General features: G+C 40.1%; 1 long non-coding RNA gene across 1 annotated transcript in view; it reads right to left on the bottom strand.

The window, feature by feature from the left end:
• Positions 1–229: 229 nt before the first annotated feature.
• LOC139363505 (uncharacterized) overlaps positions 230–27,410 on the bottom strand; it is a 189,738-nt gene continuing 162,557 nt past the window's right edge. Inside the window, exon 4 of the long non-coding RNA XR_011624026.1 lies at positions 230–2,376. This is a non-coding gene — a long non-coding RNA (uncharacterized lncRNA). The remainder of the gene's footprint in view (positions 2,377–27,410) is intronic.

Genomic DNA, 27,410 nt, shown 5'->3' with positions numbered 1-27,410 from the left:
GGCAGATGGATCACCTGAGGTTAGGAGTTTGAGACCAACCTGGCCAACATGATGAAACCCCGTCTCTACTAAAAATACAAAAATTATCTGGGCATGGTGGTACGTGCCTGTAATTCCAGCTACTCAGGAGTCAGAGACAGGAGAATTACTTGAACCCAGGAGGCGGGGGTTGCAGTGAACCAAGATCACACCACTGCACTCCAGCCCGGATGACAAAGCGAGACTCCATATCAAAAAAAGAAAAAAAGAAAAAAAAAAAAAGAAAAGAAAAGAAAAAAAAGAGTTAGAGTTAGTCTGGGCTGGATATAACATCTGAGAATTAATAGTATATAGATTGTGTATTGGTTTTTAGGGCTACAATAATGAAGTACCCCAAACAACAGAAATTTATTATCTCACCATTCTGGAGGCTGGAAGTCTAAAATCAAGGTATTGGCAGGACAATGCTCTCTCAAGGCACTAAACGGGAATCTGTTCCATGCTTTTCTCTTAGCTTCCTTGGCATTTTTTGACCAATTTTCACCTCCAGCTTCCAATTGGCATTTTTGACCAATTTCCACCTCCATTTTCTCTCTTCCCATTTCTGTGTTTAAATTTCCCTCTTCTTGAAAGGAGACCAGTTTTTGAATAAGGGTTCACTCTTATGACCTTATCTTAACTCAATTACATCAACAAATACCCTATTTCCAAATAAGGTCACATTCACAAGTATTAAGGTTTACAACTTCAACATCCTTTAAGGAACACATTTTAACCCATAACGGATGGTATTTAAAGCCATGAAACCGGATATGGTCCCCTAGGAGAAGGTTAGGAAAAGAAAAGTTTCAAGACCTGGCCCTGGGGTGCTCCTGCCTTTAGAGGCTGAACAAGAGGGAGCCTGAAAAGGAGCTAGAGGGAAAACCAGAAAAGTCTGGTCTCCTAAAAGATAAGAGATGAGTGTTTTGATGAGATAGTGGTTAAAGCATATTTTTTAAAATTAAAAAAACGCTAGCTCATGGGTTTCTTTGTCGGGAGAAGTTGATTTTACAGCAGAGAAGTTTCAAGCCATTCCCTGGAGAAGGCAGGAAGGGCCGGGCTCTAGAGGAGCTGCCCCTTGACTGGAGCAGGAGCCTGCGTCCTCTGCAGCACATCCTTTCACACATCTCTGCTCTTGGATCAGGGGCGAAGGCAGACTTGCCAGAAGCACAGGCAGAGAGTTTGAGATGCAATGATGAAAAGGAGTGACAGCTCTCTTCTGAGTCCTTCAGTGTCCTCTGTAATGTGTGAGGCAAAGTTGTTCATAGAGTGTGAGGCAGGAAGAAAGAATGTGGGTGGTATGAAGACAGAGGTGATATCAGGGGATCCCACCCCCAATACTTCAAAGTAGGTTCTTTCTATTTTCATAAGTGTGGCCAGCTGAGAAATAAAGACAGACAGTATACAGAGAGGAATTCTACAGCTGGGTGGCTGAGGGTGCCATTACATATTGGTAGGACCGTGATGCCCACCCAAGCCTCAAACTAGCAAGTTTTTTATTAAGGGTTTCAAAAGGGGAGGGGGTGTAATAACAGAGAGTAGGCACAAAGATCATATGCTGCAAAGGGCAAAAAGCAGAACAAAGATCACATGCTTCTGAGGGAATAGGACAAAGGGCAAAAGCAGAGCTACTGATAAGTGTCTATGTTCAGTGGTACACATATTGTCTTGAAAAACATCTTAACAGAAAACAGGGTTCAAGAGCAGAAAATCAGTCTGACCACAAATTTACCAGGGCAGAGTTTTTTCCCCACCCTAATAAGCCTGAGGGTACTACAGGAGACCAGAGTATATCGCAGTCCTTATCTCAAACGCATAAGACAGGCACTCCCAGAGTTGCCATTATAGACCTCCCCCCAGGAATGCATTCCTTTCCCAGGGTATTAATATTAATATTCCTTTCTAGGAAAAGAATTTAGCAATATCTCTCCTACTTGCACGTCCATTTATAGGTTCTCTGCAAGAAGAATAATGTGGCTCTTTTTGCCCGACCCCACAGGCAGTAAGACCTTATGGTTGTCTTCCCTTGTTCCCTAAAAATCGCTGTTATTCTGTTCTTTTTCAAGGTGCACTGATTTCATATTGTTCAAGCACACATGTTTTACAATCAATTTGTACAGTTAACACAATTATCACAGTGGTCCTGAGGTGATGTACATCCTCAGCTTACAAAGATAACAGGATTAAGAGATTAAAGTAAAGACAGGCAAAAGAAATTATAAAAGTATTATTTGGGAACTGATAAATGTCCATGAAATCTTCACAATTTATGTTCCTCTGCCATGGCTCCAGCCGGTCCCGCTGTTCAGGGTCCCTGACTTCCCGCAACAAGGTGAAGGTGTGAGGTATTTTGGAAGACTGGGAAAGAAAAAATACCAAGAATATATATTAGGATTGATCTCTGAGATTGCTTCCAGTTTGGATTCCATGATTCCAGCCAATAATACGTTCTTACATGATAGATAGACAGACAGATAGATACACAGATAGATACATACATAGATAGATACATAGAAGATAGATAGATAGATAGATAGATAGATAGATAGATAGATAGATAGATAGATGATAGAAGATTCATCTGTCTCTCCCTCTTCATCCATCTACCTGTGTACTTTCACAGTTACTTATTAAAAACTGATTTCTAAGTGTCCTTAATGTGTCAGGGGTATTGCTATTGGCTAATTTTCATGTTGTTACACTTTTTAAAGTCTACTCTTTGTTATTAATTTTGTTATGATATTTTCTGGGTTTTTTCAGGTAGTCAAATCTCATACTTCCTTGTGACTTTTGTCAGTAGTTTTATGCATAGAAAATTCTTCCTTTAGAAGAACATTCCAATTCACCTGCCACCATTTCTAGGACTCCTGGTTTATGATCCTCTCACCTATGGTTATGTTCCTCAAAGACCTAACACTTGTCCCCATCTGCATCTGGGTGTGGAGCAGATGATGCTTGCAGAGCACTGGCTTCTGCACTTGAAGAGTATGGAAAAGACACACTGCCAGATCCAAATTAATAGCCAAGTTATTTCATACTTTTAATTTTCCTATAACTGAATATTCAGTTTTCTCACATGGATCACTCAATTTTTCAGCTTAAAGTCAGGAGTTGGGGAAAAAAAAAAAAAGTAAAACAGTTCAGTGAAAAGAAGGAACACCTGGTGAACAAGTAGAGCTTCGTCTGTTTTCGCCATGGGAGCTGACTGTCAGATGCCTGGAGCACAGAGAGAAAAGCCCTTGGAGAAGCTTAGAGGTCAAGAGAAAAACTCTGCCTCGTGGTGTCAGTGGACAAACCAGGGCTGGGAAGGGTATTTTGCTCTGAAGGTTTGAAGCGCTGTCTTTCAGGGACTTTTCTGGGACTTGACTAAGGGTCTGAAGTCTCCTTTGTCACGTTTCACTTCATCTAACACGAGCTCTGTCACTTTTTTTTTTTTTTTTTTTGAGACTGAGTCTTGCACTGTCACTCAGGCTGGAGTGCAGTGGCGGGATTTCAGCCGACTGCAACCTCCGCCTCCCGGGTTCAAGTGATTCTCCTGCCTCAGCCTCCTGAGTAGCTGGGATTACAGGCATGTGCCCCCACGCCCGGCTAACTTTTGTATTTTTAGTACAGACGCAGTTTCACCATGTTGGTCAGGCTGGTCACAAACTCCTAGCCTCGTGATTCGCCCGCTGTGGCCTCCCAAAGTGCTGGGATTACAGGCGTGAGGCACCGCGCCCTGCGAGCTCTGTCACTCTTACTTGAGAAGAGCAAGTCCGCCCTTGGGCTGAGTTCAAGTTTGCTTCTAAAGAAAGAGGGTGCAAGGGATTAAGCAGGAAGCATGTGGCCTGAGCATGCGCATTTCTATCCAGTCATGGAGACTCAGGCTGACGCCTCCCTCCAGTGCAGGAATCATGAAATAACAAATATTTATTGAGCACCTACTCCTTACCAGGCATTGTTTCAGAAATGGGAAATCTTACTCATATATTGAGTTTGCCTGAATTAGACATTCCTTTCAAAAGGAACTGCTTTCCTTTCAAAAGGAACTGCTTTCAGAGGAACTGCTCTGTAGTATGCAGACTAAGGATACCCTAATTCCTTCAGCATTTCACTTACCTCATCAGATATAATGATACTTACTGTCTCACAATTATATTTCTTCAACGTCCAGCCATTAGTCTCTGTTCAGATATTAATAATTATGATGATGATGATGATGTTATTATTAGTAGTATAATTTATTCCTGAGTTAGCTCGATGACAGAGAGATCATTAGTGACAATACACCATCTGCAATGTCACCAGAATTGTTTGTACTTCTGGGTCTGTGTCTTTGCTCTATCTTCTCTCTCTCCGCCATCTCTCCACTCTCCCCTCTCAGTTCCTGTCCCTCTTCTGTCTTTGTTCTCCCTCCTCTTCTTCCTCTTGTTCCTCTTCTCCCTCCTCCTCCTCCTTCTTCTCCCTCTCTCTGTGTGTCTCTCTCTCTCTCTCTCTCACACACACACACACACAGAGCAACACGCAGCACCCCTGAATTCCAAACCGTGGAGTGTCCTTTCCCACATTACCTGTAAAGTACACAACTCCAGTCCTCTCTATTCACAGATTTAGCTTCTGTAGAGGTTCATGGTGTACTGTCACGTACAATTTTCTTTCTTTTGTGGAATAATTGAAATGGAGTCATGACTCAACCCCTACTGAAACATCACATTGTGAGGCTGACAGACTTGGAAAATACTGCAACTCCTACCCTAACCAAAGCTGTCTTTCTGGTCCCTATTCTATTATTTCTCCATCAACTGCTCTCCGTGCTTGGAGACTCTTTTCCCTACTTAATTTAGTTGCATGAAGTAATGAGGAGCCTTAAGTGAATTACAGATTGGGGCTGAAAAAATTGTGCCCTATCTTCAGAGTAAATTTGTTGAAAAGTAAGGCCATGCTTACTTCAGGATCTCTCCACATGAAACATTGGAAGAAGTCAGAGTTCCAGGGAATGAAATGACTTTGGACTCCTTGAATCATAATTGATCAGTGTATATGTGATCCATTTTAAGTGACTCCATCTAAGTACAATCCTACTTATAGAGGTTGTTCATTTTGATTTTTCCCTCAATTAAATCCCATTGCCGTGTGAACCTCGTTATTTCCTTGGATCATCCTTCCAATTGCTCATTTCCTTAAAGGAGAAATTGAGATCCTTGTGAAGGTAAGCATTTAGCATGGTTTTATGCTAGAGCGAGATCTGGACTTTGATTTGAGAGCTTCTCATCTGTAGAACTGAAAATTCCCGCACAAAGGTAGCACCTGCTCAGACTCTGATGCCATTAGCTTCGTAGCCGGGTGGCATTGCTATGGCAGTCTCTCAGTGTGCATCATGCCTTGTCTGCCCAATTGTCAATGAGGTCCTTGATTCAAGTATTTTTGGTCCTTATGATGCAGGATTTATATCCATTTATTGATATAGATAATGCCAGCTAATGACTTGTGACATACACCCGTGTGTTTTCCATTGTTACTCCTCTATTTCCCCTCCATTTGCTTCCTCCTTCCCTGCTCATTTCTCCTCACCAAGGAATGGCATCATTCTTGCATGGCACCAAGATATTAAGTTCCTGACCTGCTTCTTTGATGACATTACCTTGATTGTGCCTTGCCACCTTCTCAGGTACTTCTCTAGTTCTTATTACGTTGATGTTGAGCTCTCTGTGCCTTTTGAAAGTGCTCACAATCTGATATTTTCAATATAATTGTATGCTTCCCATGATTAAAAGTGCTGGGCTAAGGCCTGCATTGAGTGGTGCCTTTTTCAGGCCCCATGTTGCTCTGTGCCGGTCCTGAGTCCACCTTGCACAGCCCTCCTCTCGAATGGAAGACTGCTCCTTTGCTTTGCTACTTACGGCCTCTGAGGGATTCAGCCCTGAGCTACGGTGCCAAACACTCTACTCATCACATTCCTAATTCTCTCCGGGGCCATCCTGATTGTTTTTAGTTTTTTTCTGACTCCTGGCCCCATGGAACAGGCCCTGGCTCTGGAGTCCATGTGGCCAGAGTCCATACAGAGCAGCATGGCGTCAGGACAGTGGCAGCCACACAACTCTCAGATCTCTGTGGTCTTTGTGCAGCTCCACTGACTCCTCTCAGCAGGCTGGGAGGACTGTTTATCTTGTCCTGTGGTGTTGAGCAGAAAGAAATCGTTTCATGTTAATCAGGCAGCATGGAGACTAGTTCTCCAGTATAGCGTAGTTTCTCATTTTGTAGACTTTTCCTGCTCCTAATTTCAAATGCTCTTTCAATGACGGACATGCAGTATCCACTATGGAACCCAGTCTGCTAGCTGGAACTGGAGCAGAAAACGTTAGCTGTGTCTCACCTGCCACGTGGGCAGCACTCACACATTGATTCTAATTTTGATGAGTTTTAATTCAGTCTAACTTGGAAGGGCCATTATAATGGGAACAAACAACATCTTCTCACAGGGTAAAACACTGTCCCAGATCCCAGAGCAAGCAAATAGGATCTTAACTTTTAGGTACATAAATATTCTTATGAACATATACAGTAACACAGCACAAGTGCAGAGTATGTACCGCTGTATAGATCAACCACACACTTCACAACACGCATCAACATCTATACCAATGTGACTACAGCATGAAATGTTAGGATTATTCAAAAAATAGCCATTTTGAAATCAACCAAGTTTCTTTATCAAAAACTGAGCATTAAGTTATAAATAGTGCTCAGTCATGCTTTCTCCAAACCCCTGCCCAGACCGATTTGTCTTGAGTCTTTCTAAGGTATAGCTGATTCTCAGTGATTTACTGTAGGAATACACTAAGCCCTTTCTCTTGCCATGCAATTTTAGCCCACACTTGTTCACCAGAGAAACCTCAATTACAACTTCAGACCCACTGAGCCACTCAATTTCCTATAGGTTCCCATCCAAAACTTGTGGTTCTGTTCCTCTCGTTCCATAATCATGCAGCACTTTGTGCATTCTCTTATGTGGTACTGTGGTATAGGATGGTGGCTATTTGTGTCCACAACCATCTTTTTGTTATTCTGTGAACTTTTTTTTTTCTTTTTTAAGACAGAGTCTCACTCTGTCGCCCAGGCTGTAGTGCAGTGGCTGGATCTCGGCTCACTGCAAGCTGCGCCTCCCGGGTTCACGCCTTTCTCCTGCCTCAGCCTCCCAAGTAGCTGGGACTACAGGGGCCCGCCACCATGCCCAGCTAGTTTTTTTGTATTTTTTAGTAGAGATGGGGTTTCACCGTGTTAGCCAGGATGGTCTCCATCTCCTGACCTCGTGATCCGCCCGTCTCGGCCTCCCAAAGTGCTGGGATTACAGGCTTGAGCCAACGCGCCCGGCCTATTCTGAGAACTTCTTAAGAGAAGGGACTCTTCTCACCCATCTCTGTAATCCTAACACTGTAGTGTAGTGCCTGGAATGTGGTAGACCCTCCCTTAATCCATTTCTACTGAATTACTACTGGATGAGTGATTGGATTGCCAATTGATTTGTCACTTCAGTCATGCATTCATATGTTAAACTGTGTGGATCAAAACCCGGAGTTATCCACAGTCGCGTAATACAAACCCAGCCTAAGGATTTCCTTGGTAAAATCCCAGCAGGAGGAACGGTTGCCCTTCCCAATGTGTAATTGTGCTCTTCCCAACACTGCTGCTTGATCATGCTGATGTATTCTGGAATGCCTTTAGATTTGATTGATTGATTAGTCTCTGTTCTTTTCAGTTTCCCATAAAGTTGTATGTGAGTGTACTCAGTGGGCTACTACCTATTTTTCTTTCCTTCAGCAGTTGGCTGGGGAATTTTTCTTTGCATAGGGAAATCTAATGCCTTGCCTGTCAGTGTGGCAGTTCTGGTGATGTGACTGTTTTGTGAGACAAGGATTAAGAATATTTAGTCATCGGCACCTAAACTATGTTCTCTCCTGTCAGGGTAGGAGTCAATGAAGACATCTTAGTCTTCTTAATAAGTTACAGATAATCTGTCTCTGAGTGCATGCTTTCTGCTTCTAGCTTGGAGCCAAATGTTGCTCACACTGAAAAGAATAATGTCTGTCTGTTTGTTTGGATATTAAGTCTATTTTGATCTATAGCACGATTTTGTAATTCAGATTGTCACCCCTGCACTTTGTACCACATGTGCATATTCTTTCTTCCCAGTCATTGCTGCAATTATCTTGTCTGTTCTTTGTGTGATATGTTCTGTGTGGGCCTCTGCATTGAACTCCATTTCTTGGACAATTATGGAAATTCCAGTTTGGCTGCAGTTTAACCTTGCACTCTCTATTCATATAAAGTTTCCTAAATAAACTTGAAGAGCAGCATAGTTTGAAATCATCGTGAATCTCCTTAAAGGAAAAACTTTTAAAGAAGGAATGATTTTTGAAAACAAATGAATTCTGCTAATCAGGTATAGTTTTCTCTGGTTATGAACAAAACCTCTATCTGGAAACATCCTACAAAAATTGCCTCCATTATCTTAAAAATGTTAAAATAACAAAAAATGCTTCTTAAAATATGTCAATAACTTATATTTTAACTTAAATACTTCTAAATTTTTAAAAATAGACAGTAATTGTTCATTTCCCTAGGATCATAGTGATATTTCCATACATATAAAATATGATGATCAGATCAGGGTAATTAGCATATCCATCACCTCAAACATTTATCGTTTTTTGGTTCAAACTATTGAGAACATTCAATAGTCTCAAACTATTGAGAACATTCAATAGTTTCCTTCTAGCCTTCTGAAACTACATATTATTGTTAGCTATAGTCTTCTGCAGTACGGTAGAAGACTAGAACTTATTCCTCTCATCTGTCTGTAATTCTGTATATTTTAACAAATCTCTCTCTATCCCCCTACCCCCTGCCCTTCCCGGTCTCTTGTATCTTCTGTTCTACTTTTTACTTCTATGAGATCAACATTTTTTAGCTTCCACATATGAGTAAGAACACATGGTGTTTAACTTTCTGTTCCTGGCTTATTTCACTTAACATAAGGTCCTCCAGTTCCATTCATGTTACCACAAATGACAGGATTTCATTCTTTTTATGGTTGAATAGTATTCCATTATGTATCTATTGGAATAACTACAGTCATCAGTTATTGGACACCTAGGTTGATTCCATATCTTGACTATTGTAAACAGTGCTGCAATAAACGTGGGGGTGCAGATATCTCTTTGATACACCCATTTTCTTTCCTTCAAATAAGTGCCCAGTAGTGGGATTTCTGGATCATATGGTAGTTCTATTTGTAATTTTTTGAGGAAACTCCACACTGTTTTCCATGGTGGCTTTACTAGTTTATGGTCCCACCAACAGCGTATGAGTGACCTTTTCTCTGCATCCTCACCAGCATTTGCTATCTTTTGTATTTTGATAATAGCCATCCTAATTATCTGATATTTATTCTGAAATAAATATTCTGAAATAATGAGCTGATATTTCATTGTGGTTTTGATTTGCATTCCCCTGATGATTAGTAATGTTGAACATTTTTTTCATATATTTGTTAGCCATGTGTTTGTCTTCTTTTTGAGCAATGTCTATTCAGATCATTTTATTGCTTTTTCTTTTTCTATTAATCTAAGTAAGGCCCCCTACAGTTCTCAGAATTGAAAGGTCAGGATATAGGAATATGTGGAGAACTGTCTTCACATTATACTATAAACTCCCAACATATCAATGACTTTCTTTCCTTTTAATGAAGCCCAGGGCAAAGGGTATTTCTGGTTTCTCTAAGATCTACAGAAGTTCCAGAAGTGTACTTGGAAATAGGGAAAGGACTGGCAAACTTTTCCTGCAAAAGGCCATGGAGTGAATATTAGGACCATATACAGTCTCTGTCACATACTCTTCTTTGCCGCACCCCCCAACCCTGGCCCCTGCTGTGACAACCCCTTGAAAATGTAAAATCCATTTTTATCTCATAAGACCACACAACAACAGGAGCTAGGCTGGATTTGGCCTTCAGACAGGAGCTTGAGAACCCCTGGCATAAAGGATTGCTGTTTCCTTGTGAATGCCATGGGGTGATGTATATTGTGAGCGTGTGTGAGTGTGTTTGTGTGAAGGATTTAGACGGTGGCCATTGAAAGCCTTGAAAACATTTATTTTTTCTAGTTTTTGAAACACTGTAGTCTTTCTTGATGCTCAATTTAGATCATTTTAATGACCTAAAACTAGCCAATTTAGGCCGGGAGCCATGGCTCACGCCTGTAATTCCAGCACTTTGGGAGGCCGAGGCAGGCAGATAATGAGGTCAAGAGATCAAGACCATCCTGGCTAATGTGGTGAAACCCCATCTCTACTAAAAATACAAAAAAAGTAGCCGGGTGTGGTGGCAGGTCCCTCTCATACCACAACCCAGCAAAAAGTTATTCATGTCAGTTTGCTTCTAAACTTTTTTGTACATATGTTTTCCTATTATATGTACACATCTATACACATGTGTTTACGATGCATACATATGTATAGAGCCATAATTATATATCCAAAATTCCATTTTATTTTATTTTATTTTTTTTTGTGACGGAGTTTCACTCTTTTTTGCCCAGGCTGGAGTGCAATGGCACAATCTCGGCTCACTGCAACCTCCGCCTCCCAGGTTCAAGTAATTCTTCTGCCTCAGCCTCCTGAGTAGCTGGGATTACAGGCATGTGCCACCATGCCCAGCTAATTTTGTATTTTTAGTACAGAAGGGGTTTCACCATGTTGGCCAGGCTGGTCTCGAACTCTTTACCTCAGTAGATCTGCCCTCCTCGGCCTCCCAAAGGCTGGGATTACAGGCGTGAGCCACTGAGCCTGGCCCAAATTATTTTATATTAATTATTTTATATCAACTTTCATTTCATCTGTTTTAGGCATCATCTGCTGTAATCATTGGTTCTTTGAAAACTTAATTTTAGGCACCATTCTATCTTACCAAAATACCACCATGTATTGATTCATTTTCTATTAGACCATTTTCACTGTAATGCATGGCCTTATAAGTAACAATGTCAAAGTTGCAGTAGTCCTGGGTAATTTTTAGAAAGTGGTAGCTTTGTTCTCCTAAATGAGGGTCAGAGGTCTACGAATACATAACTGGAGAAAAGCAGGAAGCAATCACATTAGAGTTGCTTAGAAATTCATGTTAATAAGGAAAGGGAGTGAAAAAGCTTGGATATTTCTCACTAGAAAGTAAGCAACCTTCAAAAATTTCTTATATTTGTTTTACTCAACAAGATATGCCAAGCGCTTCATGACACTTTCTCAGCCAGGTTATCTTTTCTGTGTATAAATTCTTTTTTCCACTTTACCTCACTTCCCACTTCTTCTCCATGAGTGCCATAGGCCTCATCTATGCGTAAGATGTGCTAAGAAACCAGAACTTTTTAAATAAGTATTTTCTGTTGGCAATTCAACCTAAAACAGGCCACCAATTTCAGGTTATACTGAAATAATGATGATTAGAAATACAAAACTTAACTAAGTGGAAGATATATGGTATTTGCTTTTATATTGTCTGTGCCAGCTGAATTAGCTTTGAGCTCTACAGATACAGAAACTTCTAATAACTGAAATAGCCTGGTATTTGGCAGTAAAAGTTTTGATGAAAAAATGTAAAATTTTACCTCATACGTAGTGTTTGTCATAGAAGCTCAAAAGATAAAATAAATGCAAGTTTCTTACATACCATAATAAATCCTGCAGACTATTAGCCTGAGGCCATACAGCTACAACAGTGAAAGTATCTGAATCAGAAATATGTATACTATTCTCTTTATCTAACAAAGTTATACACTGTCAGCAAAAAGAATAAAAGAAAGGATTCTCTTCAGAAAGGAACAACTGGCTGATTGATATTGATAATATCCAGGGATCTGGATATCAGCAGCTTTCTTTGATACTTAGAACCTTCCCTAAGTGACCAGGTGGAATCATTCAGAAAACATCTTCAGAGCTAATTTCACTGCCTATCCACAAAAGCCACTTCGCACAAAGGCAATTTCCAGGTTCTTTCAGAACCTAGAAGGATAGAGGTGATCCCTAAAGCCAGACGCCAGTTCTGAATAAGCCTGCCAGAACTTCTTCTGCTCATGGTCTTCATTCCATTTCGTTTTACTAAGCAATTAGAAAACATTGGTTTTCAAAATTGTAGATGAGGAAACTGAGATTCAAAGAGGGTATGTGACTACCCTCAAAACGTGAAGGAATTGGACTCTAGACCTGAGATTAATTTTTTAAACACCTTGTTGTGTGGCAGACTTTGAAGGAGCTGGAATCTTTCTCTCTGTGAAGAATACCCCTAAGGTACATGTCTTGACATTGCGTCATTCTACCAGAAGAGAGATTCTTTTGGTTCGATCACTTTTAATGATATGGGAGACATCAATAATTTATGGAATGCCCAAAATGGTACTTTTTTATTTGCGATCTCTAACCTTTACGAAAACTCTGCAAGGTAGAGATTCTTCTTTCCAGTCTACAGTTAAAAACATATGGTTCAGAGCCATGAAATGACTTCTGAGGTCCCACAGCTAGGAAAGGTGCGCCTGGCACTCGAACCCAGATCTCTGGGAACAACTTTCTCTTACCTTTCTGGGAGACACTGTTTAGAATACAAATCCCCCAGGAGGAGCAAACTGCCTAATGGGCATCTCCACTTGGACATCAAATTAGGATCTCAAATTCAACATGTCTGAAACTAAAATTCCAATGCCTCTTATCCCTGTCCCCAGAGATCTGCTTTTCCTGTAGCCTTTCCCATGGCAATTTGTTCTTCCAGTTGCTCAAAGCCAAAACCTTGGAGTCGTCTTTACTTTTTATTCTCTCACAGCAATCACTTAGGAAATCGTATCTTTAAAATATACTGGGATCTGACTACTTCTCACCACCTCTACTGCGGCCACTGGTTTGGGCTCCGTTCACTCACCCAGATTATCACCAGAGCGTCCCAAATTCTACCCTTAATCCCTAAATTGAATCCAGAGTGACGTTTTAAAGTGTGAGATGGTCACATCACTCTTTTCCTCAGTCACTTATGGTATATCTTCATTATACAAAGAATAAAAGCCAAAGTCCTTAAAATGGCCTACTAGGTCCAATGTCATATAGCCCAGGTTTCTTCTCTGTCTCCACTTTCTTGTACTCTATCCATGCATTCTAGCCACACTAGCCTCCTTTCTATTTTTAGAGGCCACTCACTCTTTCCCTCAGGGACTTTTCTCTAGCTATTCCTTTGCCTGGAACATTCTACCTCCAATATCCATTTGGTTAACTCCCTTACCTCCTTCGAGTCTTCATACAAATGTCATCTCTCAGTGACATTTTAATAGACCATTCTGTTTAACACCTCACATGCTTCCCAGCACATGTTCGGCACTCCCATTCCTCCCTAAAGTGATCTACTTCTTTCTTTCCCCATTGAACCTTTTAAACTTTCAATATAATTTACTTATTAATTATGCTTATCGTACATCGTTTGCCTCCATCCATTAGAATATAGGCTTCTTGAGGGCAGGAATGTTGTCTGTGTTGCTCAGTGATTACTGCAAATGCGTGGAACAGTATGTACACATAGTAGGCACTTAACAGCTCTTTTCTGAATACATGAATGAATGAATGAACTGGAAATTAACTGAATCTGATTCAAAAACAGGTTAGAGTCATCTCTTCTGTGAAGAAATTACAGATGTTAAACCGAGAATCTATCACCCACCAATCCCTCACTCTAGTCCAAGGGAGAAGTGTGAGTTTTCCAAAGTTCGACTTACCAATTATAATGGAAAATGTATACTAGAAATCAAAAGAAGCATTATCCCTAGAAATGGACTTTTTAAAAAAAGTTGAACAACTGTGTATGCATAATATTTACATGGAAAATGAATCAACATTTGAATTCAAATCTTGTTTATAAAAAAGTTGTAAACTGAGGGTCAGGATCCTGTTAAAAATTCCTTGTTCCCCAAAATATGTTCTGTAGAATTCCAAGCCTAGTGAGATAAGTGTTCTTAGGTAGAATAAAATACTAAAATGACTCTGTGGGCTGCTAGCATTGGTTCCTACTGGTTCACCAGAACAAAATGTGCACATCTATTTCCAACTCCACATTTCTGGAAATCTGCTGTGTTATGAGTATTTACACCATGGAAATAGGCATGTGGCAATCAGCAAATGCTATGAGTCAGGGAATGTTATTTTGGATATATTCAAATAAGATTTAAATAAGACAGTCAGTTGCTTAACATTCATTAGCACACAGAAGCTGCATGTGTATATTGAAATCTTAAAGATGGCGGGTGGCAGATATCCATTTCACTTTGTCTTTACTAAGTGTGTGTAACTATGGAATCTTTTTTTTTTTAAGTATACAGTGAAACACATGTTAATGGCCTAATAGAATATTCTACTTTATAAAATGCTATGATAGTGGAAATTGCGTGAAACCTTTGAGTCTAAAAATCCTAGGCTATCAAGTATGTAATCTTAGGAAAAATATTCCTTCATGTGAAATGAGAAAAATACCTTGCAAAATTTTTGAGAGGCTTAAAATGAAACAAAGTATGTGATAGTTCCTGACACAGATTAGGCACTTAATAAATGTCCATCTTTCTCTTCCCTATTCTTTTCTCCCCCAGCCTAGCTTTTGGAAAATATAAAATGAATCGGAGACATTCCGATTGCCAGAGTGGGAACTGTCATTTGAAATCTTATTTCTCATCACATAATCTGATATACAAATACATGATCAAGAATAAGAAATTTTTGGACCAATATTTTATTTGTCTTAACACCTTAAAAGATACTTATTCTAAGCTTAGATTTACATTTTGATTTATCGTAAAATAGTTTGAATAACAAAATTTTAAAAAATAAATCAAGCTATGGTATTTCAGACTTCGTTTTGTTTTGTTTTGTTTGGCATATTCTCTAGTGTCAATTTTTTTCCTGATGAGTTTTCTTATACCCAAGCATGGAAACATCTTTGAATTCTATTTCCTCGAAACACTCTAGTTTATCCAAATTGTAAATTAGGGCTTTGGATCCAAAAAGCTCCTGTTATGTGTGAATTATCTTTAAGTCTGGTAGGTATCTTTTCCTAGTAAACTAACTGTTCTCCATGTACTGAGCGTGTATTTCATAAGGAACTGTAAAATCTTCCTAGGTAAAATAAGTTTGTCACTCTTATTTATTATGGAAACCAAATGGTCAAATGTAGAAGTTTCTAGGAAACACTTCCCAAACATCCCCAATCCTAACTCAAGAAGCTGTTTTTTGCCAAAGTCAACTTGGCTGGTGGGAAGTAGGATTGATCAAAACATCTTTCATCAGAATAATAAAGATATTCCAAGGGATGTTTCAAAAACCACTGTAAAAAAATCCCTTGCATGTGTAAATTGGAGGCGCAGCAGTTTATGCAAGGAAAGGTATTTTTTTTTTTTTCTGAAATGGTATTTCCTGTGGGACTCTTGGTCAGGAGGGCCTCATTTGGGACATACCATGTGATTTTTCTATCAGCATCACTCTCCAGACTCAGGGGAGGCTAAGTGAGCAGGGAAGTCATATATTTGACTACAGGTGGAAAAAACTCTTGGTGCTATTCACAGAGCCTTTACATGAGATTGGGATACAGATGTGTAGAAAGTCCTAACCATCCACAACAATCTAAAGGAACTTCCTTGTTTGGTCTCCCTGATTGAAACAGGAAATAATCATCTTTGGAAACGTAAAGTGGTCAGCTCTAGCCATTTTGTGGGTTGCAAAGATTTTTCTTTCCTGTTATCTCCAGGAAAGAAGAAATAAGCACAGACATGAGGAGTCATCAGCAAAAGGCCTTCTAGAGCTCCAGGTGTACTTTATTACTTTGTGCTGATTTTGCAACAGCCAACATTCTTATGGACTAAAACAGTCACTTCAAATTCCATTTAATCTAAAAGCCAAAACCTCTGCCAGGGAGAGATTATGGCTGGAACACAGACATTAATAAGGTACATAACTAGCAACAACAATAGAAGTTAAACTGTTCTTTCTCCTAGGCATCCTTGCTAGTATTTGTTAAATATTACCATTTAAAAACTCCTAATTTTATAGGAAAGAAATATATTTTAATTCCTTCTTTGGTTGTGTGTAAGACTGAATGGTTTTCTATGTTTGTAACCTACTTATTATGTTAGTGACCTAGTTATATGTCACATACCAAATGCCTGCCCCATTCCCTTTAAAATTTTGTTAATACCCTTTGTACATTTTTAATTGAATTTTCATTTATATTTCCTTTGCACATTTGTTCAATATACAAATATTTATTTTTTATATTTTAAAATTGACAAGTATATATTGCATATATTTATGGTACACAACATGATGTTTTGATCTTTGTACACATTGTGGAATGGCTAAATCATATGCATTACCTCACATACTTATCATGTTTTTGCGCTATGAACACTTAAAATCTACTCTTAGCAATTTTCAACCATACAAGATACTCTTACTAACTATAGTTACCATTGACATACTGTAGATCTCTTGATGTTACTCCTCGTAACCGAAATTTTGGGTTCTTTGACCAATATCTCCCCATAGCCCTGTTCTCCAACCTCTAGTGACCACCATTTCACTCTCTGTTTTTATGACTTTGACTTTTTTAGGCTCCACATATAAGTGAGATCATGCAGTATTTGTCTTTATGTGTCTGGCTTATTTCACTTAATGTCCTCCTGGGTCATCCATGTTGTCACTAATGACCATGTTTCCTTATTTTCATGATTAATGTTATACCATTGTATATATATACCACATTTTCTTTATCCATTTATCTATTGATTGATACTTAGATTGATTCCATATCTTGGCTATTGTAAATAGTGCTGCAAAAAACATCAAAGTACAGATGTCTCTTTGATACACTAATTTTCTTTCCTTTGGAGAAATGTCTACTTGTGGGATTGCTGGATCATATAATAGTTGTATTTTTAATTATTTGAGGAACTTCCACACTGTTTTTCATAATTTCTGTATTAATCCAAATGCCCACCAACAGTGTACATTTCTCCCTTTTCTCCACATCCTCAACCACATTAGTATCTTTGGTCTTTTTGGTAACAGTTATTCTGACAGATGTGAAGTGATGTCTCATTGTGGTTTTAATTTGCATTTCCCTGATGATTAGCGATGTAGACCATTTTTTCCCTTTTTACGTATATTCCTCATAAATGTGTGCATATTTCTTATAAAATAAACTGGGCCAGGTGCGGTGGCTCACACCTGTAATCCCAGCACTTTGAGAGGCCAAGGTGGGTGGATCACCTGGGATCAGGAATTCGAGACCAGCCTAGCCAACATGGTGAAACCCAGTCTCTAGTAAAAATACAAAAAAAAATCTGGATGTTGTGATGGGCACCTGTAATCCCAGCTGCTCGGGAGGCTGAGGCATGAGAATCACTTGAACCCAGGAGGCGGAGGTTGCAGTGAGCCGAGATCACGCCACTGTTCTCAAGCCTGGGTGGTAAAGCGAAACTTGGTCTCAAAAATAATGATAATAATAAATACATAAAATAATAAACTGATCCTCTGATAGATATCTGGATTTGTACAAACAGAAATTTAAGATTTTAGCAAATAGCCATCCCTTGGTTTCCAAAGGGGATTGGTTCTAGGATCCCCTGGATACCAAAATTCAAAGGTGCTGAAATCCCTTATGTAAAATGAAGTAGTATTTACACACAATCTGTGCCTATCCTCTCATATGCTTTCAATAATCTCTAGCTTACTTATAATACCTAATACAATGTAAATGTTATGTAAGTAGTTGTTATGGTATATTTCTTATTTATATTATTTTTATTTTTACCGTTTTTATTTTTAATTTTTTAAATATTTTCAATCGGTGGTTGGTTGAAGTCACGAATGCAAACCCATGGGTCCAGACAGCAAACTGTACTTAGGTTGATCACACTGTTTCTTTCTAATTATTTTCTATCACATCTATTCTTAGTGCATTTTCTGCCTTGCAATCTGCTAAACATACACTCCTATTTTCTCCTAGTTTTTGAAAGCTTTAGCTTATATTTAATTTCTTAATACATCTGGAATTTATTCTAGTCCCTTGTGTGAGTTCACACAAAATGAACTTTTAAGATATCAACTTTTAAGATAACTTTTAAGATAAGATTGAACTTTTAAGATAAATTGAATTTTTAAGACATCAAATTAATTAATTGTCCCAGTATTTACCAAATATGCCTTTTTTCCTACTTGATTTATGATCGTAGCAAGATGAATTTCATAAGACACAGAGCATGCCTGAGAGCTACACAGGCCTATGTCCTGCTGTCACCTCCTTATGAACCGAGTGATCCTGAGCAAATCTCTTTAACCTGAAGGCTCTCAGTTTTCCTTTTCGTGAAGTAGACGTAATGATAGCTAACTGCTATGGTCACTGTGAGGATGAAGTGAGAAAATGCAGGCAGAGCAATGTTCCTGGTAGGTCATTAGCACATTTGGCGGTGTTATCAGTAATAGTAATCGGTCTCCCTCACTGTAAGAGCTAGTAATGGAAGCTCTGACACTGGTCTGCAGGTCCTGGCCCTCACCTTCTCTCCCTTGTTTCTTCCCAGCCCATTCCATCTCTGACCTCATCCCCTGCTGCCAGCCTACCCCATTCCCTCCTCTCCAGTTTCCAGGCTTTCTCTGCACCAGCCAGGCTCCTCCTGCCACAGGCTTCACTCTTCTCTTCCAAGTCCCCGGATGTTTCCCCAGTTCATACCTGGCTTGCTCCCTCACCTTCAGAGAGCCTCTGCCCAGCTGAAACCTTCTGACTGGGGCCTTCCCTAAGCCCCCCAACTTAAGTTTGGATCTCCTCAGTGCCCTCTCTCATCCTTCTTTGTTTATTTTCCTCTACAGCAGTTCCCACCTCCATATAGTTTGCTTCTTTGCTTATTATCTGTCTTCCCTCACAATAGAAATCTCCCCAGTGTCAGGGCTTTTAACTGTGTTGTTCATTACTCTATTCTCAGGGCCTGCAATAGAGCCTGAAACGCACCACGTGCTCCACACATTACTGTTGAATGAATGAATTATTGAACGTTTTACATTATATTGTTGTAACCTAACAATCTGTGGAGGTGGGGGTATTATCAAGCCAGAGAGTAGAGGGATTGAGGCAAGAGATGTGACAGAAGGGAGGGCAGCGAGCACCTTCTTAAGGGGAAGGCTTCATTGGAAGCACCCTTCTGGAAGCTCCAGCTATGGAAAGTGTCTGTGCAGACTTGCTTATGTGCCTGCCCTCTGGGGAAGGGGGCTGATGAGAACTAAATGGCCAACCTTGGTTTGATGAAAGAGAAGCAGGAAAGGAGAAGCAATGGCCCTTCAGTGAGTGGGCATTATCTCTGAGTGGGGGGTTTTGCCTATTAGAGCCGTTAAATAACATGCATGCTAAGTTACAGACTTTAGCGATAAAATATTCATCCTAGTTTGTTAAATGCCATTAGACAGAAGACACTGTAACTTAAAACCTAGCAATCCTATGTAGCACGATTCTTAACAATTTCTATAAACAAACCTGATTTTTAGATATTACCTATTTTTCTGCACACTCTGAAACATCGAAGTGTTTGAAAACTGCAAGTTGCACTAAGTCTTTTGGTATCATCTTCGTTTTGTGACATTCTTTACATGACTAATGGGAAAGTTAGATTTGCTCTTAGTTTCCTGTTTACGCAGTCACCTGGGGGCTCAAGAGATGTCTTCATGCTTTATTCTAATGTTCTCTTTATTTTACTGTGTTTACTTAACAAAATTGAAGTGTTCTCCTGCAGGAACTATACTACCAAAAACCTTTCAAAGGAATTCTTATCACTCCCATGAACTCATGGACGTGGGTTCCCAAAGACGCAGAGCTGGGGAGTTTTTCTCTATGTCTTTGTCCTATCTCTTTCCAAACCTATGTAACCTTGTTTAGTATGTCTTGTTTTCACTTCTCCCATTTCCAGACGATTCAGAGCAGAACTCCAAAACATTTTCCTCAGATTTCTATCTTCTTGGACGACTAGAGAAATTTTAACAGTCAAAAAAATAAAAATTAAAAAAAAAAAAAGAGGGAGGGGATTGACTTCACTCTCTAAGCTGCAAGTCTTTCGTAAGTCCTCTTGGACTTGAGGCAGAGCAGACTGGCCAGAGAGCATTGGCTGTTGCCTTAGCAACTTCCTGACTCACTGGCTACTCGCCCTGCCCAGAAGCCCCGAAGGAGCTGAAACCATGTAACCTCCATTGGAATGCCCTCTTTGGCCCATGTTTACTGTTGAGCACCCAGTGAACAGGTGGTTTTAAGGAATGAGGGACAACCAGTGATTGCCTGCCCATACATGAAGAGGCAGGTATTTCAAATCCAGGATGCTTTGCCTGATATAAGCACAGATGAGTCACATGAGTTGGCTTTGGGGACAAAAACTTGTTGAGATCATACAAGCCAGTTGGCAGCGCAGTCCCTGTGTCACTGACTAAGGGGTTCTCTGTGTCATACTGATTAATGCAGTTTCGTTGTATTCTCTAGAAATGGTAAAACAATCCACAGAAGTTCTTGTTTGCTCAGTGCATGGGCACATAAGTTGTTGTTGTTGTTGTTGTTGTTGTTGCTGTTTTTTAGATGGAGTCTCACTCTGTCACCCAGGCTGGAGTGCAGTGGCGTGATCTTGGCTCACTGCAACTTCCGCCTCCCGAGTTCAAGTGATTCTCCTGCCTCAGCCTCCCAAATAGGTGGGACTACAGGCATGTGGCACCATGCCTGGCTAATATTTGTATTTTTAGTGGAGACGGTTTCACCATGTTGGCCAGGCTGGTCTCGAACTCCTGACCTCAAGTGATCCACCCGCCCTGGCCTCCCAAAGTGCTGGGATTACAGGCGTGAGACACCGTGCGCGGCCATAAGTTTTTAGAAGTTAGGTCTTGCCTTGACGTTCAATTCCTGATTGTTCACAGCAGGAGAGGCATTGGTTAGTATAGCTGACCAGACAACAGGCATTTATTTACTAGGTCTCATGTTGTTTGACTTCTAGTCTCAGTTCTGTGATTACTGTGAAAAACACAAAAGAATTATAAAACACAGTCTCAGGTTTTAGGGAGGCTGAACTCAAATTAACATCAGAATGATGAACAGGTGGTGGAGAAACAGCCCCAAAGCTTATTTGCATGTCATTCTGCATGGCAGAGAAGGGCCTTTGAGGAAGAGGTTTGCCCAAAAAGGCTTAAGTTAGAAGTGGGGAAAAGCTAGACTTGGAGAAGCTATGCTTGTCCCCCAACCTGGCCCATGGACTAGGTGAGAGCGTTCTCAAAAGAACCTGAACAAAAATAGGAAGAGGAAACTTTAAGATATACAAAGGCTAGTGCAGCGCTGCTTTGAGGCCTCAGTGACAAAGAACAGGACATAGTAGGGACAGGGAGGGAAGGAGGAAAGGGACATTCCCATCATGTACACTTGGGGCACAAATAGCACAGCTTGGGTGCCCACAAGTCTGCAGCTGGGGAAGCACATAGGATCAAAACTCTGGCAGTGGATCCAGGTGCTGACAGGCACAGGCAGGCAACAGTGGGCATCACATGCACCAGTGTGGAAGAGCAGGGAGGGCTGCTGGTGAGCACATGGGAGAACCATCGAGGGAATCCCACAAATAACTGGGAGAGATCTGGGGTGGCAGGCAAGGTCCTCGTTGTCCAAGTAGGTGCAGTGAGCCAGTAAATTTCACCGTATTACTCAGTGTTACCTTATTTGCTCCAACACGTTGAGGCTGATTTGTCTGACCTGATTTTTGGAGTTTCTCCAACATGTATGAAGAAAACATTGGTGAGGCAGTTCTTTCCAGGACACAGCTTGTCAGACAAGGGGCATGCTGGGTGGAGAGAGAGGAGAGGCTTGGAGTCTGCGTCAGTCCTGAACAAGTTAAGTGAATAATGTGAATATCATTTTTCATTTCTATGTTCTTTGCCCTCCTTGGAAGATTGTGGTTACTGAAATGACAGGATGGTTATAAATTCCCAGACTGAAAGAGAATAAGAACAGAAGGAAACATTCTGATGGAGGTTTGGTAACATTGGTGAAGTGGACTATTGCTCTCACATAAAGTACTATATTTACTTACAGGGGAACTTGGCTAGATATGGTTGCTCACACCTGTCATCCCAGTGCTTTGGGAGGCTAAGGCAGGTGATTGCTTGAGTCCGGGAGTTCAAGACCAACCTGAGCAATAGAGCAAGACCCCATCTCTACAAAATAATTTTAAAAATTAGTCAGACATGATGACATATGCCTGTAGTCCCAGCTGCTTGAGAAGCTGAGGCAGGAGGCTGACTTGAACCCAGAAGTTCAAGGTTACAGTGAGCTATGATCACACCATTGCATTCCAGCCTGGGTGAGACCTGTCTGTAAAACAAAATAAAAAATAAAGTGGAACTTTCCAAGTGACCTCAGACACTGTGCTGACTATGGCCACCCTCTCTTGCTGGCCAAGTAAGACAAAGGTTAACAGGTTGATTGCAGTGTGAGCAAGGGAGGTTATAAAGCAGAGATTTAGTTAATACATGCCACTCTTAATCATTAACAGTTGCACATAACAGTATGCATTTAATCAAGAGATCAGATGGCTCACGCCTGTAATACTAGCACTTTGGGAGGCCAAGGCCAGCCTGAGGTCAGGAGTTTGAGACCAACCTGGCCAACATGGTGAAACCTTGTCTCTACTAAAAATACAAACAATTATCCAGGCATGGTGGTGAGTACTGTAGTTCCAGCTACTCAGGAGGCTGAGGCAGGAGAATTGCTTGAACCCAGGAGGCAGAGTTGCAGTGAGCTGAGATCACACCATTGCACTCCAGCCTGGGCAACAAGAGTGAAACTCCATCTCAAAAAAAAAAAAAAAAAAAAAAAATCACCAGATGAAGAAATGATTTCACCTGTTTAAATAAGTCCTTCAAACTCCACCTTTGTTTTTCTTTTTTATCTTTTGACATTTGGTCCAAATCATACTTATGTTAATACAAAGATCAGAAACCTGGAAAAAGATGGGCAGGTAGGCTTTGCCTGTTGCTTACAACTTCCACAAGCTTGAAGATGTCTGGAATTGTGGCTGATATGTCACTTGCTTTTGGAAAATTTATCATAAGAATATTAAAGCCAATATGTAAGAAAGAACTTTTATAAGTTATGTCATCCTCTGCTTCCCTCTGTTACCTACAGAAATAACTGTGTTTTCAGGGATATTTCAGTACTGCTTTGGGGATGAAAAGTCAGTTGCTAAATTGGCATATTCATTCTTCTCTGAAATATGATTTCAGATCAAATAATGGATTGCATCTATAAATAAGATCTCAGAGGAAATGTTTATGCTTGGTTCATTATTAAGAGCACTTCTTCAAAATGATACGATTTTATGTCTTCCGTGTGTTGAAAACTGTGAAGAAGAGTATGAGATTTCACCTTGCAAGCTAACAATTGAGCCTGCCACAGTTTCATGGATGCTGGCTGTGTTACTCCATTTTGTGTTGCTATAAATACCTGAGGCTGGGTAATTTACAAAGAGAAAAGCTTTATTTGGCTCACGATTCTGAGGACTGGAAAGTTCAAGATTGGGCAACTGCATCTGGTGAGAGCTCAGGCTGCTTCCACTCATAGTGGAAGATGAGGCAGGGCCAGTATGTGCAGAAATCACTTGGTGAAAGAGGAAGAAAGGGGTGGGGAGGTACCAGGTTCTTTTTAACCACCAGCTGTCAAGGGAACAAAAAGAGTGAGAATTCATTCACCCTCTGTCTCCCCAGGGCCCTTCCTGTTTATTCACCCATTCATCTAGCACCCACCACCAAAACTGAAATACTTCCCATTAGGTCCCACCTTCAATGTTGGGGATTAAATTTCAACCTGAGGTTTGGAAGGGACAAGCACCCAAATCATAGATTGGCAGAAGACACAAGACTCTTGGCTCAGAGACAAAGAACTTTCTGACTCACAGCAAAAACAGTAGGCAGAGTATCAGAATTCTCCCATACCAGATCCAAAAGTCCTAATTGCCACAGTGCGGTGCAAAGAGAGCTAAGTGACATCTGTATACACAGAGGGTTGCATTACAAGAAAGTAAGCCAGGATAGGTAACCAGAATCTTCTAGAATGAGCAGTAAACATGTTTGCTCTGTGCTCCAGAAGGAGGCACCATCTCTGTCTTAAAAGACCATTTGCTATAAAACGTTGTTGAAACAATTGTCCCAAAGGCAGCCAATACCTCTGTTCACAAAATGTGCAGAACATGAGATCTGCATTATGAGTTGTTCTCATTCACCCATATTTTTGTTAGGCAAATGTCCACGTCATGTCAAATAATATAAATTAAATACAATAGGTCCCCCCAAAGTAACATTGGAGTATGAATTTGTCTTTCAAATATGTAGTCGTAATTCACATGATGGATTCCCTTCCCAGTTAATACTTTCATAAATATAATCATACAATGATAATAATAATATAAATAAAATGTTATTATATAAATAATTTAAAGAAATGCCCGTTATTTCTAAAGTGACAAATTAATATTTGAATTGAGGTTATTAAGTTGGAAATCAAGTAGAAAACCAGTTGGAGGTCTTTGCAAAATACATTCAATTACAAGATTTAGAAGAAAAATAGATAAAATTTCTCTTTCTAAAGTGTTGATTTAAACAGAGAGATACCAAAATAAGTGAATACTCAGAAGGAAGGTTGTTTGTTCTCCTTTGTCGAGAAAGAAGCTCTTGAGCTGAGCATTGGCCGCTTGTGAGACACAGCTGGTTGGTAGGAGGTTGTCTCTAAAGTTCACTGATGTTAAAGGGTACCCCAGAAATGTGGGATGGAAAGAAAAGGAATTGGTTCAATGAAGGTTTTTTCAATGATAGATAAATACCAATTGACTAGTGTTTTGTCGTTGTTGTTTTTGTCTTTTTACAGCTAGAAATACTTGCTTATTAAAATGCATGTTCTTATCTTTTTCATTTTTCTTACTCATGATTTCCAAATCCCAAGCCAGGAAAGATAATAACCCGATAAATCTTAGATATACAAAATTTATTCAGATAGCAAAAGCTTCAATGGGTTGTGCTTCCAACCTACAGTATTTGATAGAACTTTAAAACCTAGCCTGTTGAAAGTAAACTGAGTGTATTCTGTTCTATTTATTTATTGAGATAAATATGTATCTCTTTGGATTTTGGCATTTTTAGATGCTTAGACAATATCTTTTGGTAATCCATGCTGTTGTTAATATTGACCTGTGTATTCTTATATACTATAATTTGAATGTGCTAGAAAGCTATCCCTTATACTTTTCTCCCAACCTAGTGACCACGTATAAATAAATGAATAAACAAATCAATAAAATTACATTTTGGCATCGAAGTGCCTGAAGGTTTGTAAATAGGATGTTTTTCCCTGACAAAGAATAAAAGCATTGATCCCGGAGCCAAACTGTTTAGGTCCAAATCATCCCTTTAACTGATCAGCAGTGTGACCATGGGCAGCTTACTTCACTTGCCTATGCCTCAGTTTCCCCAACCATAAGTGGAGTTAATAGTAATTTTTACCCTAGAGGGCGGTTATGTTTACTACATGAGTTCATACATGTAGCACGTTTGGAACATAGGAAGCACTCTGCAAGTGTTTGTTATTACTATCTCAAAAATGGCATTTTTTTACTTTATTGTTTCAGATCAGAGTAAAGCCTAGGCCTTGGCAAATTTAAAAATATTTACATCACAGCCAGGCGCAGTGGCTCACGCCTGTAATCCCAGACTTTGGAAGGCCAAGGTGGGTGGATCATTTGAGGTCAGGAATTCAAAATCAGTCTGGCCAACATGGTGAAACCCCGTCTCTACTAAAAATACAAGAATTAGCTAGGCGTGGTGGTGCACGCCTGTGCAGCTGAGAGAAGCTGAGGCAGGAGAATCTCTTGAACCCAGGAGGCAGAGGTTGCAGTGAGCAGAGTCCACACCACTGCACTCCAGCCTGGGTGACAGAGCAAGACTCCGTCTCAAAAATAAAAAATAAAAATATTTACATCAACAGAAACTCTGTGAGCACAGTGTCAGGCACATGGCAAACACTCAGTAGTTATTTGTTGAATGAATAGCTAGATTAAATGAATATATAGATGGATGATACCCATACTTTCATCTTTTTATTATCACTTTACCAGAAATTCAATAATCTGATTGAAAATTAAGTGAAAGGACTTGGAGAATAATCCCGAGGCTGAGCCAGTGCCCGTGGGATTCTGTCGAGCCCCTGTGATGTACATTTTAGTCAGCCCCGATTTCCTTCCTCTTTCAGACAACCTAATGTGGTTTGGATCAATGTGTCTCACTCTTTTTTAATCTTATGATATTTAGCTGTCACACAGGCCAACTGGATAGAACAAGACAGACCTATGCCCTAAGTTATAATGGATAATTAAGGTGAAAGGAAAGTGTATCAGTCACACATGTCTTTTGAGATTTGAGATTATATGGGGTGAAAAATAAAAGTATGCACAGTCCAACTGCGCTACGGTCTGTTATTCAAACTCAGAGAGCCATGGCGTTGCATCTAGGTGTTGGTGCACAAAACTCGCCCCCTATCACCTGTGGTGAAGCCTGTGTGTAATGCAATTTGGTTGGAAAGCTCTTGCATAGAAAAGACAGTCTCTGGGGTGGAGTGTGCTTCCATGTAATTGCTCCAGATGTTCTGTTTCCCTGCCTGATTGAGTGGAGACTGAGGTAACCCAACAGACATTTTCTGACATGTCTTTGCAACTGCTAGACATCCCAGCAAAGGCTTAGCTCTGAACAAAACCCCATGTGACTTGGTTCCATTTTGGGGTCCACTCTGTGCTAAAAATTGTAGCGGCACAGCTCCTAGGGATCAAAGATTATATAAAAAGAGAGTGGGTGGAACCTCAGTAGACATTAAAATGTCAGAGAACATTTCAAAGCTATAACAGTACTGCTATTTCTATTAGGATCTGAAGAATCTGTTTTTGTCTTCAGAAAAATTAACCTATTGGGGAAAGTTGGCATCAGATATTGAATTGACTTGGGGCACAATATGTGTAGTTTACATTTATTTTAGTACATTTATTTTAGTAGTTCCAGAAAGCCTCCACCACAGAGTAAAGGGTAGTTCTGGAAAGCCTCCACCACAGAGTAAAGGGAAGAAAAATAAATTTAAAGGAGACTGTTATGGGTGGAATTTCCACTCCCCCACCCCCCACCAAACTCATATGTCGAGGCTCTAATGTGACCATATTTGGTGACAGGATCTTTATGGAAGTAATTAAGTTAAAATCAGGTCATGAGGGTGGGCCCTAATCCAATATGAATGTTGTCCTTATAAGAAGAGGAGA

The sequence above is a fragment of the Macaca nemestrina genome, chromosome 5 (assembly GCF_043159975.1).
Source record: "Macaca nemestrina isolate mMacNem1 chromosome 5, mMacNem.hap1, whole genome shotgun sequence".
NCBI classification, from domain to species: Eukaryota; Metazoa; Chordata; class Mammalia; order Primates; family Cercopithecidae; genus Macaca; species Macaca nemestrina.
The sequence above is the reverse complement of the archived record's forward strand: the minus strand, read 5'-3'. Positions and strand labels throughout refer to the sequence as shown.